The sequence below is a fragment of the Xyrauchen texanus genome, chromosome 35 (genome assembly GCF_025860055.1).
Source record: "Xyrauchen texanus isolate HMW12.3.18 chromosome 35, RBS_HiC_50CHRs, whole genome shotgun sequence".
Taxonomy (NCBI): Eukaryota; Metazoa; Chordata; class Actinopteri; order Cypriniformes; family Catostomidae; genus Xyrauchen; species Xyrauchen texanus.
The window spans coordinates 28889610-28906073 of NC_068310.1; positions in this window are offsets into that span (position 1 = coordinate 28889610).

Sequence of the window (16464 nt, forward strand, 5' to 3'; positions counted from 1 at the left end):
GGCGGACCGAACATCTCCCAGTCCGCGTGATCAAAACAGTCTTGTAGCGCAGAGTCTGATTGGTCCGACCAGCACTGGATCGTTCTGAGGGTGGGTGCTTCCTGTTTCAGTTTCTGCCTGTAAGCGGGCAGAAGCAGAACGGAAGAATGGTCCGATTTGCCAAATGGGGGCGGGGAGGGATTTGTAGCCTTCCCGAAGGGAGAGTAACAATGATCCAAAACCCGGTCCCCTCGTGTGTTGAACTTTATGTGTTGGTGGTATTTTGGGGCGTATTGCTTTGAAGTTGGCTTTGTTAAAGTCCCCGGCAACAATGAACGCAGCCTCAGGGTGCGCGGTTTCCTGCTCACTTATACACCCATACAGTTCCCTGAGTGCCCGGTCTGTGTCGGCTTGCGGGGGATGTACACAGCTGTGATGATAACCGCTGTGAATTCCCTCGTAGCCAGAATGGTCGACACAGAAGCATGAGATATTCCAGATCAGGAGAGCAAAAAGACTTGATGAAATGTACGTTCCTCTGATCACACCATGATTTGTTGATCATAAAACATACACCACCACCTCTGCTTTTACCAGAGAGGTCTTTCGCTCTGTCCGCCGGTGCACGGAAAAGCCCGTGATTTCGGTGGCCGAAGTCTGGAATCTCCGTAGACAGCCAGGTTTCTGTAAGGCACATAACGCAGCAGTCCTCGCCTCTCGTTGGAAAGAGATCCGCGCTCTCAGCTCGCAGAGTTTGTTGTCCAGAGACTGAACATTTGCCAGTAGTATACTGGGTAGCGGGGTCGATTTGCACGACGCCTTACTCTGATGAGAACGCCGGCTCGTTTTCCTCTTTTCCTTCTGCGCTTCAGCGGCCGAAGCAGCACAGACAGAGGCTCCACCGGCGTGTTTGTAAACAGCGGTCGGCATTAAGGAATTTGAAGTCCGGTTTTCGATGTGTGATTGTAGAACTAATGTCCAAAAGCGTTTGTCTGTCGTAAACAATAAGGCAGACAACATCCAAGACAAAGAAACAAAGAACTGTAAACAAAACAAACAATAAACCGCAGTGTTGTAACGGAGCTCGCAACGCAGCAGCCATACTCGGCGCCATCTTGAGAATATGAATTCATTCAAATGAATGAACGACAAATGCATGTCATGGGTGTGCTGAGTATTTAAGGGGGAGTTATTATTGGGAAAAGTCTCTGCAAATTGGGTCTTTTATGCTCTTTGTTTGTTTGAAAGCTTATGGGTAAGTGGCCAAAAGCCAAGTGTGCATGTCATCAAAATACATCAAAATGCTCATAGTGAACAGAATTGCATTGCATTTACACATTGTATATTAATTTGTCAGATGCATTCAACCAAAGCAACTTCAAGGTACACATTTTATTAGCATGTGGGTACCCAGTGAATTAAACCCACAGCTCAACAGAAATTATAGTGTACTGGTGGTTTTCAACAGATTTGAAATTGGACACTGTGATAATGAGGAGGATGAGTGCACACGGCCGGCCCCCAATCGGGCTAATCAGCCGAGGAGAGGGATAAAGCCGAGCCGGATGTGGCAGTTCAGGAGAGAGAGAGCCACATTCAGCTGTCATGTGCATTTATGTTTGTGTCTTTTTAAGTTTTCATTAAACATTATTTTGACTGTTCAGCCTTTTCCAGCCTCCTCCTTGCCCATTTAAACCTTGTTACATTGGTGCCTGGGAAGGAGGAGGGATGCGCTGTCATGGAGTCCTCGCCACTGCCGTCCGCCCAAAGGAGCAGACGCGGTCGTCCACCGGTGGATGGAGGAGTCACTGCCGGCCGCCTGGAGCTATGGAGCCGGTGGAGGGGTTCGCTACTGGCTGCCAGAACGTGGAGGGGCGTTTTATCCACCAGGGTTTGCTCCGGGGAGGAGTGGCTGTAGTACGCCAGAGGGTAGAGGAGTGGTCGAGGACTAGGCGACTCCGTGTCTGGGAACCAGTGAGCAAAATTATGATGTTCCCCCTATTTTCCATTGGTTGTTACAGATAGTACCTTTTGTCTCACCACAAACTCATGGCATTGATACTGTGTTGGGTTGGTCGGGATGCTCAAATAAACAATGTTTTGAAAGTGGCACAGTGTTTACACTTTTTGGGGACATAAACCTACTTATGGCTTACTTATGGTTTACATTTACATTTATGCATTTGGCAGACGCTTTTATACAAAGCGACTTACAGTACACTTATTACAGGGACAATCCCCCCGGAACAACCTGGAGTTAAGTGCCTTGCTCGAGGACACAATGGTGGTGGCTGTGAGGATCGAACCAGCAACCTCCTGATTAACAGCCCTGTGCTTTAGCCACTACGCCACCACCACTCCATAACTTGTTGACTTAATATACTAGCCTGGGATAGGAGAAAATAGTTATGCTTCAAATAGTACACACTTTTCCTTTTGAAATTCTTTGATGGTTACTCTTTAAAGATTTCTAACCCTGTGTTCACAACCACTTTTAGTTTCCAGCAACATACCCACACTGTTACAAATGTACAAATTGCAGGAATTAAGCAAACATGTTTTTAGTAACATAAATCATAATACAAAGTACCCATAAATATTACATTGACAGGGGGATAAAATCTATTTGAACTATAGATAAAAAGTTCTATCAATGTTACATTGCAAATTGGATATTCTCATTGACAATTAATAAACCGTATCATGATCCTTAACAAACAAACAGATGTCTCATAAATTGCACACATGACACTTATCCATACAGACTAAACACAAAGACCATTTTATACTCTTAAGCATATTTAAACATTTATAGCAACTCGAGGAGCATCCATGTGACACTTTATGAGATTCAACGGAAAATGCAACGTCACAGATCCGGTTTCTGTGTCATATGCAACTAAAGAGAAATGTATTAAGTATTAAGGCAACTTATAACTATCACTCTATGAATGACATCAGTGTACATACTGTAACTACTTCTCTAAAATCAAATGGGCTGCTCATTCAACACTAAAAAATTTTCACCATCTACCTCAAACAATATCTGGTCACCTCTAATTCCCTTAAGAATAGAAAGGATATGCAATTTTGATGACTTGATCTTCATCCTGGCCCAGGCCGAAAGCTCTTCCAGTGTTTAAATAGTTGGTTTGTACATGCAGCAGTCTGGAGGATGCTTGTGACACAATCCATATAGCTGCTCAGTGCTGGCAATCTCACCCCAGACTGTGCATGCATTCCTCAGGCCATCTGTCTGGCACCAATGAGGATGATCTCAAATGCAGCTTTGAACAGGATTGAACATCCCATTTCTTTATCCTTTATCCAGTTGCTGCCAACCAGTTTACTAGATTACTCCTGTGTTGCATGACATATTTTCATGTCCCCATATTAACTATGTACCAAGATCTTAATTCACTGTGAAACATGGAAAAACTCCAGTGCAAATATGATGAGCTGATGTGGAACTGATCCATAGGCATTTGCCAGGTCCAACCAGACTACATGGAGGTCTTTTTTTTCTGTCTTGGCAGACTGGATGTGCTCCCATATTATTGACACATGCTTCAAACATCCAGTAAAACTTGGTACGCCTGCCTTCTGGCAGCTTGTGTCTATGTATCCATTCTTCAGGAGGTAATCAGACATCCTCCTTGCTGCCACTGAAAAGAAAATCTTTCCCTCCACATTCTTTGGGAATTAAGTTGGCCACTGCCCTTTGCCATTCCAGGGGTATGCAATGCTTCTTCTAGGCAACTCACTCTCCACAACAGTTTAAGAACTGTTGAGCACCTGTTATACAACCTATGAGGCATCCAGTTTGGGCCCGGTGCTGAAGTTGCCCTGGCTTTTTCTACCAATTGCCTTATCTCACTCAACTTAGGTGGAGCTACATCATATCCCACTACTGTCTCCACTAGTGTGGGACATTTCCGAGTAAGCCTAGCAGGCTGTTTTTATGGGGATCAACTTGTTGTTTAATGTTCTGCATCTTCTAGATCTTGCTTCAGCATCACCAGCTTTCCACTCCTCTTCTCTTAGAGAAGCTTTCTGGCAAATTGAAAAAAAGGATCCTTGATGAATTTCATCTTCTCATGGGCCATCCTTATTCTCCGCAACTGAATTACTTCTGCCTTCTTCAAAACTGACAACCTAGCACTTATGCCACCCTTCCACTGAGGGCATTCTCCAAGGTGGAGCACATGTCCTGGTCTAGTCTGCTCCATGCTTCATTATCGTAAGATCTTGGTCAATTAATTAGTTTCCTTCACCCTGGCTCCTTTTCATTGTCTTGTCTGAGGGTTAAAAGTTGTATAGATTGAATGTGATCCAGCTGAGTGAAACTAATTCCTTAAGGACAAACTGCTTGCATTGGTTATTAATTAACAAAATTATTAAAACATCATGATTTAAATAAAAGGAATAGCTCACCTAAAAATAAAAATTATCTCATCCTTTACTGTCTTTATGGGGAACAACTTGTAGCTTAATGTTCTGCATCTTCTAGATCTTGCTTCTGCATCACCAGCTTTCCACTCCTCTTCTCTTAGAGAATCTTTCTGGCAAATTGAAAAAATTAACCTTGATGAATTTCATCTTCTCATGGGCCATCCTTACTCTCCGCAATTGAATTACTTCTGCCTTCCTCAAAACTGACAACCTAGCACTTATGCCACCTTTCCACTGAGGGCATTCTCCAAGGTGGAGCACAGGTCCTGGTCTAGTCTGCTCCATGCTTCATTATCGTTAGATCTTGGTCAATTAATTAGTTTCCTTCACCCTGGCTCCTTTTCATTGTCTTGTCTGAGGGTTGAAAGTTGTATCCTCCTGCAGCTCACCTCGTGGGCATGACTTGTCCTGCTGGTGGTACTGGTCTTCTTGGTGCTTCTCCACAACAGTTGATTCAGAAGCTTTGTGGTGCTCAACTGGGCTCTGTATCTTTCTTGTCTGACCTGCTGCAGCAGTGCAAGTTTGTTTCTAGCTGTTCCCACCACATTTTATCCTTCCTTGATGAACCCATATCCCCTTGTAAGTCAATATCCTCATCCACACTTTGCTCATTATCATAGCCATTCACATCATGTCCGTAGAGTCCATCCTAATTGGTCCATTTTCCAACCCACTTCTTGGAGGACCACTGGGCTGTTTTTCTTGTAATGTGATTTGGTCAGGTTATCCCTGTTTGACAACCTGCGGGTTAGGTGACTAGCTTGCCCACCCTAGTGCATACTTTCCTGCTGTCAGTAAGTCTTTCCTGACAGTCTTCAAGATGTCTTTCCTGACAGTCTTCTGGATGCTAACTGCCCTTCACAGTTGTCACTAGTCCCACAAAATATTAATCAGATGCACAGGTCCAGTTACAGGGTCATCAGCGGGAGCCACCTATCACAGATTTTTTGGCCCATTAATCCCGGAACATCTCCTGATGGTGGGGCAGTGGTCAGGGACATCTCCCTTACACCCCCTGCAACTGGACACCGGATCCTTTCGAATGAATCTCATTCCTCCTTTTCCGTCGAAACATAACATGCAACCAGGGTTCAATAAACAACAAGCACTTTTTTAATATTGTTAGTTATTTGTCAATGCTGCTGAAATATGCAGTTTCTCAAAATACCATAACAGGATTTCCAGCACAACAAGGGAAAATTCTGCTTAAACCTTTAGGCTTCAAAGTGTTTTACACCAGTATAGATTGAATGTGATCCAGCTGAGTTAAACTAATTCCTTCAGGACAAACTGCTTGCATTGGTTATTAATTAACAAAATTATTAAAACATCATGATTTAAATAAAAGGAATAGCTCACTGTAACAAGTTTCCAGTGAGGAAGGGACGGAAACAGCAACAGGGTTCAGGTAAGGTTGTTTTTAATTCTCACACACTAATTCACACACTAATATAACACAATAGCTTCTTGGCCTTCGTGTCGGGCTGTCTCCTGGGCTCTGTTGCTGCTGCTTTTTATGCCGCTCTCCTCAAGCTATTGCAGTTAGAGACAGGTGTTAGACATAATTTAGCTCAGGTGTGAGCGCCCTTACCGCTTTTCTCTCCCGGACGGGCGCTTGACCACGCCCCCACTGCCACACTCACCTAAAAATAAAAATTATCTCATCCTTTACTGTGGGTCCATACAATGCAAGTGCATGGTGATCAGCACTTTAATGCTCAAAAAAGCACAAACAGTTGTAGTAAAAGTAAGCAGTCTGACTCCAGTGATTAAATTAATGTTTTCTAAAGAGATACGTTCACTTTGGGTGAGAAACAGATCAACATTTAAGTCCTTTTCACTATAATTGTTTATTTCCAGTCACACTTTGTTGTGCGTCCAAGAGGGGAATCAGTTCATGCTGCCTCTCACAAGCTTCAGTGGTCTTGCTTTCATTCGAACATGCCAACACGTTTACATCATGCGATTAGCCGGCGTGAACTGGGTCCATTCACGAACACACATCGGAAAGCGACCAGTAGTTAAACAATTAAATATTGATCTATTTCTCAACCAAAGCTATCATATCTCTTCTGAAGACATTAATTAACCACTGAAGTTGTATGAATTACTTTTACAATGGCTGTCTGTGCTTTTTGGAGCTTTAAATTGATCACGATCCTCTTACATTGTATGGACCTACAGAGCTGAGATGTTCTTCTAAAAATCTTCGTTTGTGTTCTGCTGAAGAAAGACATACACATCTGGGTTGGCATGAGGGTGAGTAAATGATGAGAGAATATTCATTTTTGGGTGAACAATCACTAAGTCCTTTTTTATATAACCTCTCCTCACTGCCCAGTAGGTGTCGATATGCATGAAGAATGTGAATTGCCCAAAACAAAAGAATAACTCTAATGAGAGAAGAGTGCTTAGGAGGGTCCAAAAGAGCTGAGAAATTCTTTTAAAAATCTTTAGGTAAAAGTAAGTTCCACACATCTGGGATTGCAAGAGGGTGATTAAATGATGACAGGGCAAACTATTCCTTGAACTAAATGGCAAAAGTAGGTTCAAATATTTGAATATGCAAAAAGAACATTGCAGAGATATTTCAATGAATCTGAACATCTTAAGCTAATTTTCATGCACTGAAACAAACAGGGTTCAACAATGTCACAGAGACACATACTGCATAGATATATGATAACACACACCCTCATGTGCAAAGTACAACAATGTAGTTCACCTACAATGTCTTCTCTTAAATCCCTGTGGTACCCCCAGAGTCTCCTGGAAGGTTATGACAGTTCTCATGGGAAAGTGCTGGAACGATACTCCCACAGTCGGGAGCTGGATTCCCGTCAAGCCTGTTTCCACTTTCTTCCTATTCTCAGAGTTCCGATACCAGCATGTCCAAACCCGTCATGGGGCAGACTTGCCGAACGGGAAAATGTTGCCATGTTTTATTATATGCTGTCAGTGACCAATCTGACTGGGAGATCTTGACGTAATTGTAGTTCACCAGAAGGGTCGGGCAAAATTCCATCCTTAATGAAAACGTTTTCACTTATATATAATACACCGTTCATCTGACTCAAATAAGATTAAAGGTGAAGTGTGTCATTTTTGCACCACTAGCGTCACCAAAAGAAATTTGCAAAAATGATGACCTCTTTTAAACAAGTTTTTAAACTAAAGCTATTGGTTAAGGCAAATCTTGCTTCGTCTGTCTTGTCAAGATCCTCAAACAAATGTAGAAATATTTTGAAATCACTACAAAGCCAATTTAGCACAAAATATACACAACAGAATTATACAGTACAAGACCTCTTTGACCATCTGACTGTACATCCCTAATATCTTGTATTTCTCTCTGCATTTTATATATTCATGCTTTAATAATGTATGTACTTGCCAGATGTTGCCACTGTCAGGGTACCAGTTGCCATCGATGCTGTTAAAATAACTAGGATCACAATGGAATAAGTCACTTTTTTGTTGTGTTATCCTTGACAAACAAGCTTCTATTGTCTAATCAATTTAAACTGATAAGACTTTCAAATTGTTAGACAGATTATAATTTCTCACATTATTTGGCTAAAATTAAGAAGTTTTCCTCTTATAGCTTTGCAATACTTTTTTAAAGAAGCTGAAAATTGATTAAAAATGTATTCAGAAAATACAGCATATTTCAGTGTGGGACATTTGTCAGGGCAGCACCAACCAACCACAGGATGCACAGAGGTTCAAATTCTCCTAAAGCACAGAACAGGCCTGGAAATATCCTGATGTACACGGATAAGCCCAACCCCTCCCTCTCGTCTTCTGTTCTGTCACTCCCCCTCCTCCACCAATTCTTATTTCCTCTAAATACCAGAGATAGAGGAAAGTGGAGGCAAACAGGACAGACTGGATCTGACTAATATATAGCTTTGCCAAAAGACAGAAATAAGGATTCTCCATCATAACGTAGGAGGATAATCACACGCCTGAAGCTCTGACAGAAAGCTCCATCTTGTGAGTTTCGGCTTAGAAGAATGAAGTCATTTTACCCAGAAGTTGTCAGTGTGCCATGGACAGGTTTTACAGAGTTCTGAACTCCGATAAACCAAAGAGTCCTAGTAATAAAGCAATAAACCCCCCACTCTCAAAAAAATGGATGGTAACCAAAACTTTGATGCTCTAAAAAGCATATAAAGGAAGCAAGAAAGTAATACATAGGACTCAAGTGATTTAATCCATGTTTTATGAAGTAATTAATATGGTTTTGGGTGAGGACAGACCAAAACATAACTACTTTTTCACAATAAATCTTGACATCAACAGACTCCTTGGCGATCATGATTTCAAGCTCGATTGCACTTCCTAGCACCATCTAGCACTCAGCGCATGTAGGAAGTGTAATCAAGCTTGAAATCATGATCGTGCCTAGCGTAGCCTAGTAGCTCACCTTTTACTGCACTACCATGTTTGCGTAGCACATCTGGCAATTTGACATGTACGATTCCAAAAGGAATATTTGTTCATTCTCGCGGTCTCTCCACACTCCTTTTCAATTTCCTCGTTCTTAGCTTTGATTTATACTTAGCAATTATGGTTGCAACTTCACTAAAAACATGTTTGAACTCCATAACCTTGCTTATTTCGCAGGTTCCCAAACCAGCATATCACGAAGCGCATTCTGGGTTGAGCGAGCGACACTGAACGGCCTGAGCAAGTGGAGTGGAATCTTCAAAAAGGCGCTCTCTCTCTCGCATGCGGAGACATTCTTCACTACAGACCTGAGACATTCTTCTAAAAAAAATCTACAATTGTGTTCTGCAGAAGAAAGAGAGACATACACATCTGGAAAGGCACCGGGGTGAGTAATTAAGCTTGTTTGCATGCACACCAATGTGCTGATTACTTCCAAAAATTAACTTATTTAAAAATTCAGACATAGCAAGAAATCCACGTATACATGACATTTGAAATAAATGTGTTATTCACCACTTTTGACAAAGAGTCATGCACACAACATGTGTGAACATTGGATAAGCTGGTACTGGTTGAGGTGTTTACATGCAACAATGCAATAATCCACCCATGTCGATCGGCTGATTCTTTCAGTGTTAATGACCTCACACCGATCAAAGAAATATGCATGTGAATACAATAGGCCAGTGGTGGCTCAGCGGTTAAGGCTCTGAGTTACTGACCGAAAGGTTGGGGTTCCTGACCCTGCGTTCTGACCCCAGCTTATTTGGGATATGTGAAAACAACTACATTTCATTGGCTCTGTACCTGTACTCTGCACAATGACAATAAAGTTGAATCTTAATCTTAATGTGAACGTGTTCAACAATGAGAGAATTTTCATTTTTGGATGAACTTTTCCTTTAAGAGCAACTGTCTTAATAGGAGTATGTAAGTATTCTGTACCCATTATGATGTAACTACCTCTCCCTCTCTTCCCCCCTCTGAAAAACACCTAGCAATATTTTGATGGTCTTCTAGACACACCTTGTCAGTGGGTCTCCTTATTTGCATTACATTTGCAAGTCAAATTAAATGTCTGCCGGATATTAGGCCAGGGGTCTCAGCAGATTGGTTCCCTCACACCCTATCTGCAAAATCTACCACCCATACACATCTTAAACTGCCCCTAAAACATAGCCTCTAGCACAGTAACATACATTAAAATTACATACCAAAACATGCAACATACAGTCAACTTCTAGAACACCAGAGAACATGACGCACCAGTTAATGAAACACATGTAATAAAATATTAACTACGCCAGGTGATGAAGTTGTTTCACATAGACACCAGTGTGTTAACACATACACTCACCTAAAGGATTATTAGGAACACCTGTTAAATTTTTCATTAATGCAATTATCTAATCAACCAATCACATGGCAGTTGCTTCAATGCATTTAGGGGTGTGGTCCTGGTCAAGACAATCTCCTGAACTCCAAACTGAATGTCAGAATGGGAAAGAAAGGTGATTTAAGCAATTTTGAGCGCGGCATGGTTGTTGGTGCCAGACGGGCCGGTCTGAGTATTTCACAATCTGCTCAGTTACTGGGATTTTCACGCACAACCATTTCTAGGGTTTACAAAGAATGGTGTGAAAAGGAAAAACATCCAGTATGCGGCAGTCCTGTGGGCTTAAAATGCCTGGTTGATGCTAGAGGTCAGAGGAGAATGGGCCGACTGATTCAAGCTGATAGAAGAGCAACTTTGCCTGAAATAACCACTCGTTACAACCGAGGTATGCAGCAAAGCATTTATGAAGCCACAACACGCACAACCTTGAGGCGGATGGGCTACAACAGCAGAAGACCCCACCGGTACCACTCATCTCCACTACAAATAGGAAAAAGAGGCTACAATTTGCAAGAGCTCTCCAAAATTGGACAGTTGAAGACTGGAAAAATGTTGCCTGTCTGATGAGTCTCGATTTCTGTTGAGACATTCAGATGGTAGAGTCAGAATTTGGCGTAAACAGAATGAGAACATGGATCCATCATGCCTTGTTACCACTGTGCAGGCTGGTGGTGGTGGTGTAATGATGTGGGGATGTTTTCTTGGCACACTTTAGGCCCCTTAGTGCCAATTGGGCATCGTTTAAATGCCACGGCCTACCTGAGCATTGTTTCTGACCATGTCCATCCCTTTATGGCCACCATGTACCCATCCTCTGATGGCTACTTCCAGCAGGATAATGCACCATGTCACAAAGCTCGAATCGTTTCAAATTGGTTTCTTGAACATGACAATGAGTTCACTGTACTAAAATGGCTCCCACAGTCACCAGATCTCAACCCAATAGAGCATCTTTGGGATGTGGTGGAATGGGAGCTTCATGCCCTGGATGTGCATCCCACAAATCTCCATCAACTGCAAGATGCTCTCCTAACAATATGGGCCGACATTTCTAAAGAATGCTTTCAGCACCTTGTTGAATCAATGCCATGTAGAATTAAGGCAGTTCTGAAGGCGAAAGGGGGTCAAACACAGTATTAGAATGGTGTTCCTAATAATCCTTTAGGTGAGTGTACAGTATGTTTGCATTTTGAGAGTTCCAAAGAAAGTTCAAAGAATGTTTTGAAAGAAAGTTAGAATGTTCGATATAAAGAAAAGAAAGAGAGAACTGTTTCAGATGATCTCTCTTCAGGAATTCTCGAGAAGGTAGTTGGAACATAATGTCTCAAGAACACTTTGGACGACTGCACTTATTGTGTGGGCAGAGACATGCAACTTGATCCTACATGTATAAAACGCAATCAAAACTCCCACATTTATGAAGGCTCTGTCTTGGCCTTCACAAACCCTGCATGCTTACCCTTACTCTGTCTCATGGTGACCTCCACACATATACACAACTGGCAGACACATGACCATCTCCTTGACACACCCTTACTCAGGTCGCTCATTTGCATACAGATTTGCAAGTCAAATGACTTTGTATTCCCTGTGTCAATCCAGGACTAAAATCTCCAAGTGTATGTTTCACCAACATGTGGACTCACACAATTACACACACATTAGAGTCCATGCACTTCAAATCTCACACAAATTGTAGTCCTGATACATAGGCAAAATATTCCTGGTGCTCATGATTTCTATACACACAAACAACAAATCTCTTGTGCCTTTATTACGTCCCAAATGAACGTAATAATAGCTCTACATTCATACCTTAAACATACCTTAAGAATTGTCTGACCATGACAAATGACATACAGAAAGGCCCAAAAGTCTGAGACCACAAGTGAAATCCTTCTATTTTGTATTTGAAAAGGCTTAATTGAAAATCATTTGAAATATGTACCCCTTTTGTTTTAATGACAATTCACTTGAGCTAGCGTGGACTTCACAAGTTTGTGTAAAATTTGATGATCCACATTATTCCCAAATGATCTGAGAATGTTCCAAAGGGCATCTTCTGCGCTTCAATGGAAGCTAAGAATCATGCAAAGAAATCATTAACATGGTCACTGTCGCAAATTTGCTTATCTGAGGAGTGACCAAGAAACAGTGCAGAAATATTTCTATTCCATAACATTTTACATAATTGCTTTATTAAACTTCTATTTATATGATTTTCATTGTGATCTCAAACTTTTAGCCCCAGTTCACAAGCAGAAACATATGACTACTCACTGTAAAAACAGAAATGTAGTCATAATCTTCCGAGTGACAAATGTATTGAAACATGAATTGTGAGATCACAATGTTTTTTTATCATCTTGATAATTTTTCACTCATCACAGTGAAAGTCACTGTGAGTCAAAGTGCATTCACTGAATGACAGCTTATTGTTTGTGACTTAATATTTGACTTTAATTAAACCCTAAAATACAATTATTAAAGCAGACAGCTTATAAGAAGATAAACTAGCTCAACTCAACCTACAGGTTTAGCTTATAGAAACACCTTTTTCTTATTTATTGTCTCATTGCCTGTGTGGCAATCACACACACACTTGTACACACAAACAGCAGCCGACTCATGACACTAAGCAGCCTGCTAACATAGAAAAAGTCTCTCTCTCTCACACACACACCTACTTGTATTGTTTATGATTGCAATAAGAGCAGGTGACAGACAGGTGTGCTTTCCCTCTGTTTATGGGGGCTAATAAAAATACAAGAGATTGTGGACAGTACAAAAGTAGTATTCAAACACATAAGCGCTATCCACAAATAAAATGTGTGTATTTGTCAGATGATTCAGAATGCAAGATGAATTTCATAGTGTAAGTAGTATAAATGTCTACATCAGGGATGTCAAAAACATGGCCTGCAGGCCGAATACAGCCCATGACATAGAGTCAAATCTAGCCCATGGGATGATTTGAGGGTAAAAAACAAAGCAAATCTAAAATAAAATTAAAATTAAAAAGATAAACGTATACATTTGTGTGAAGAACAGGCCAAAATGTAAGTCTAATTCACTGATAATCTATCCTTTGTTAACTGCTGCATATCTAAATGTGCAGAGTGGACATAGGGTGGATGTCAATATTTTCTGATTTAGGCTAATATGTTTTCTTACAAAAAGCTATCTTTAGCTTCAGAAGACTTGGAATATAGCGCACAAGTCATTTTGACCACTTTTATGATACTTCTATGGTGCTTTTGCATCCTTTTTGAAGCTTGAAAGCTTTAGTCCCCATTCATCATAATTGCAAGGAAAAGAGCGACCAGCACAGTTTCCAGAATTTCTCCTTTTGTGTTTCACAGAAGAAAGAAGGTCATACAGGTTTGGAACAACATTTATTTTAGTGTAGATGCTTTTTTGGACTTTTCTTTGCTCCAGAAGTATATATGTTGTCTCAATGGGTACACCAAGGTTTAACAAATAAAAATCACCCAGCATAAGGTGACATTTTCAGTCTGGCCCTCAAACTTAAAATGAGTTTGGTCAAATGAAGCCACTTAAACAGTAACGAAACAGAAAGAGAAGGAGAGCTGGAAGAGAAAAGAGGAGATGGTGACAGGAATAAAGAGAGAGGGAAGACAGAGGGAAAGAAAGAGAGACAGAGAGATGGGGCAGTGAAACATTAACCCTTTCCTTCCCAGAATCACAGGCTTACTCATTTAAAAACTCAAGTGACACTCACTGGGAAAGTACCAACTCAGAAACAGCACAGAGGTTACATATGCACACATAACACTTGTACAAGAAAAAGAACACAATTTGTGAAAACAAAAAAAAAAAACAAATGATTATTTTTAATTCTAGAGAAATGCAATAATCATACAGGTGTAGTGCTGACAAACATCAATACAGATGTGATAATCCCAGTCACAATGGCCTCTTGGGGCTTTGTGTTGGGTGTAAATAGCTCTTGTGTAACATGCACACATAAAAACATATTATATCCAATTCAACTTAAACATGTCATTTGCACCTCCTGCTAAAACTTGCATGTTATCTGAGCTCTTTTACTTTATAACAAGTCAAAGTGCACATGAAACTGATGTAAATATCATGGCAATGTGAAATTTACCATTGCTTTACTAATACAGAGAATTAAATATTAAATCGATTTACAGCAAGGTCTCGGGTTCAAATGCTTTGTTGTATTGTAAAATCCTAATCTGACCCCTGACCTTCAGATCAGTTTAGCTTCCTGTCCGTAGTTTTGCCCCTGCTTTTCAATAACACAAAATGCCTCTAGTGAGTGTCTACACACACTCACAGCCTCTCTCTCTCTCTCTCTCTCACACACACACACACACACACACACACACACACATAAGAATGGTGTGGCTATCCTTATGAGGACATTCCATAGACATAATGATTTTTATACTGTATGAACTATAGATTAGTTCAGTTATAGATTATAGATGCAAACCCTAACCCTCACAAAAACTTTCTGCATATTTACATTTTCAAAAAAACATTTTTTAGTATATTTAAATTTATTTGAATTATGGGCACACTAGAAATGTCCTCATAAACAACATTTATAGCATAATACCCTTGTAATTACAAGTTTGTAACCTAAAAAAAATTCCTCGTAAACCACCCAAACTCCAAATTGATATGTAGGAACCCCCTAAGAGGAATTCTATTCCAAGGTAAATGTTCAGAAACGTGAAAAAAGACTGTGTCTGGTGCCCAAAATGAGAAGCCAATGACTTTACAGTGTTCCTTTAAATCTTTGGCTTCACTTTGCATTGCAAATGAGCTCATACAACTAAGCAAATTCAAACACATGAACTCTCATTGCCCTATTTTTCCACTGTTATCGCATCTTTGCAATGTAGCTCTATTTCTCTGTCTTTGTAAAGTGCCACAGTTCATCATTCATCTTTTTGTTTATCAGGGGTTGAGTATTCCTAATGGCATGTGGACAAACCTTAAGCGCCCTCTTGTGGTGTATTAATTTATTTTGTTCAGAAAGGTCACGCTTGTTTAATCGTGTTGGGAAGTCTGATTCATTTGAGCGAATCGGTTCGTTTCATTAAAACGGTTCAAGAACAATTCACAATCGACTCAATTGAAGTTCCCACAATGCATTTTACGACATTTCGTTTGCCGTTCATTAATGTATTTTCCCTTTTATTTTATATTCAGTAGATATATTAACAATAGTGTTAAAACATTACTATAGTGCTGTCCATCTTATAGTTTTCAATAACACTGATTATTGCATTTTGTTAACAACACTCTTTGTTAACATCTCACAGTTCCTAAACAAATCTATACCTTACATTTGGGTGATCTACCCAAAGAACATTGGTTCTGTAGACATTCAAAAATATTAATTTTACATCACTATTGTTTTTGATGTGAATGGCAGAGCATGGTTTGTTGTAGAGAAGGATAAACAGACTTTAAAAGCATCTTTATAATTTTAGTCAGAAAATATAAATCAGAAAATAAAATCAGAAAAACCCTAAATCAGAAAATATAAACTTAAAGGGATAGTTCACCAAAAAAAATTAATTCTCTCATCATTTACTCTCCCTCATGGCATCCTAGATGTGTATGACTTTCTTTCTTCTGCAGAACACAAATCAGGATATTTAGAAGAACATTTCAGCTCTGTTAGTCCTCACAATGCAAGTGAATGGGTGCCAAAATTTTGAAACACCAAAATCCACATAAAGGGAGCATAAAAGTAATCAATGTGACTCCAGTGGTTTTATCTGTGTTCAAACATGATATGTTAGGTGTGGGTGAGAAACAGATCAATATTTATGTAATTTTTTTTGTCATAAATTCTCCTCCTGCCCATTAGGGGGCGTTGTGCAAGAAAGATGTGATTCACCAAACAGAAGAAGAATGAGAATGTGAAAGTGAAGTGGGAATTGACTAAGGAGAATTTATAGAAAAAAAAAAGACTTCAATATTGATCTGTTTCTCACCTACACCTATCAAATTGTTTCAGAATCTATGGATTTAACCACCATGGAGTCATCTGGAGTACTTTCATTTTGCCCTTATGTGGGTTTTGGAACTTTAAAATGTTGGCACCCATTCACTTGCATTGTACAGACATACAAAGCAGAAAAATTCTTCTAGAAATCTTCGATTGTGTTCAGCAA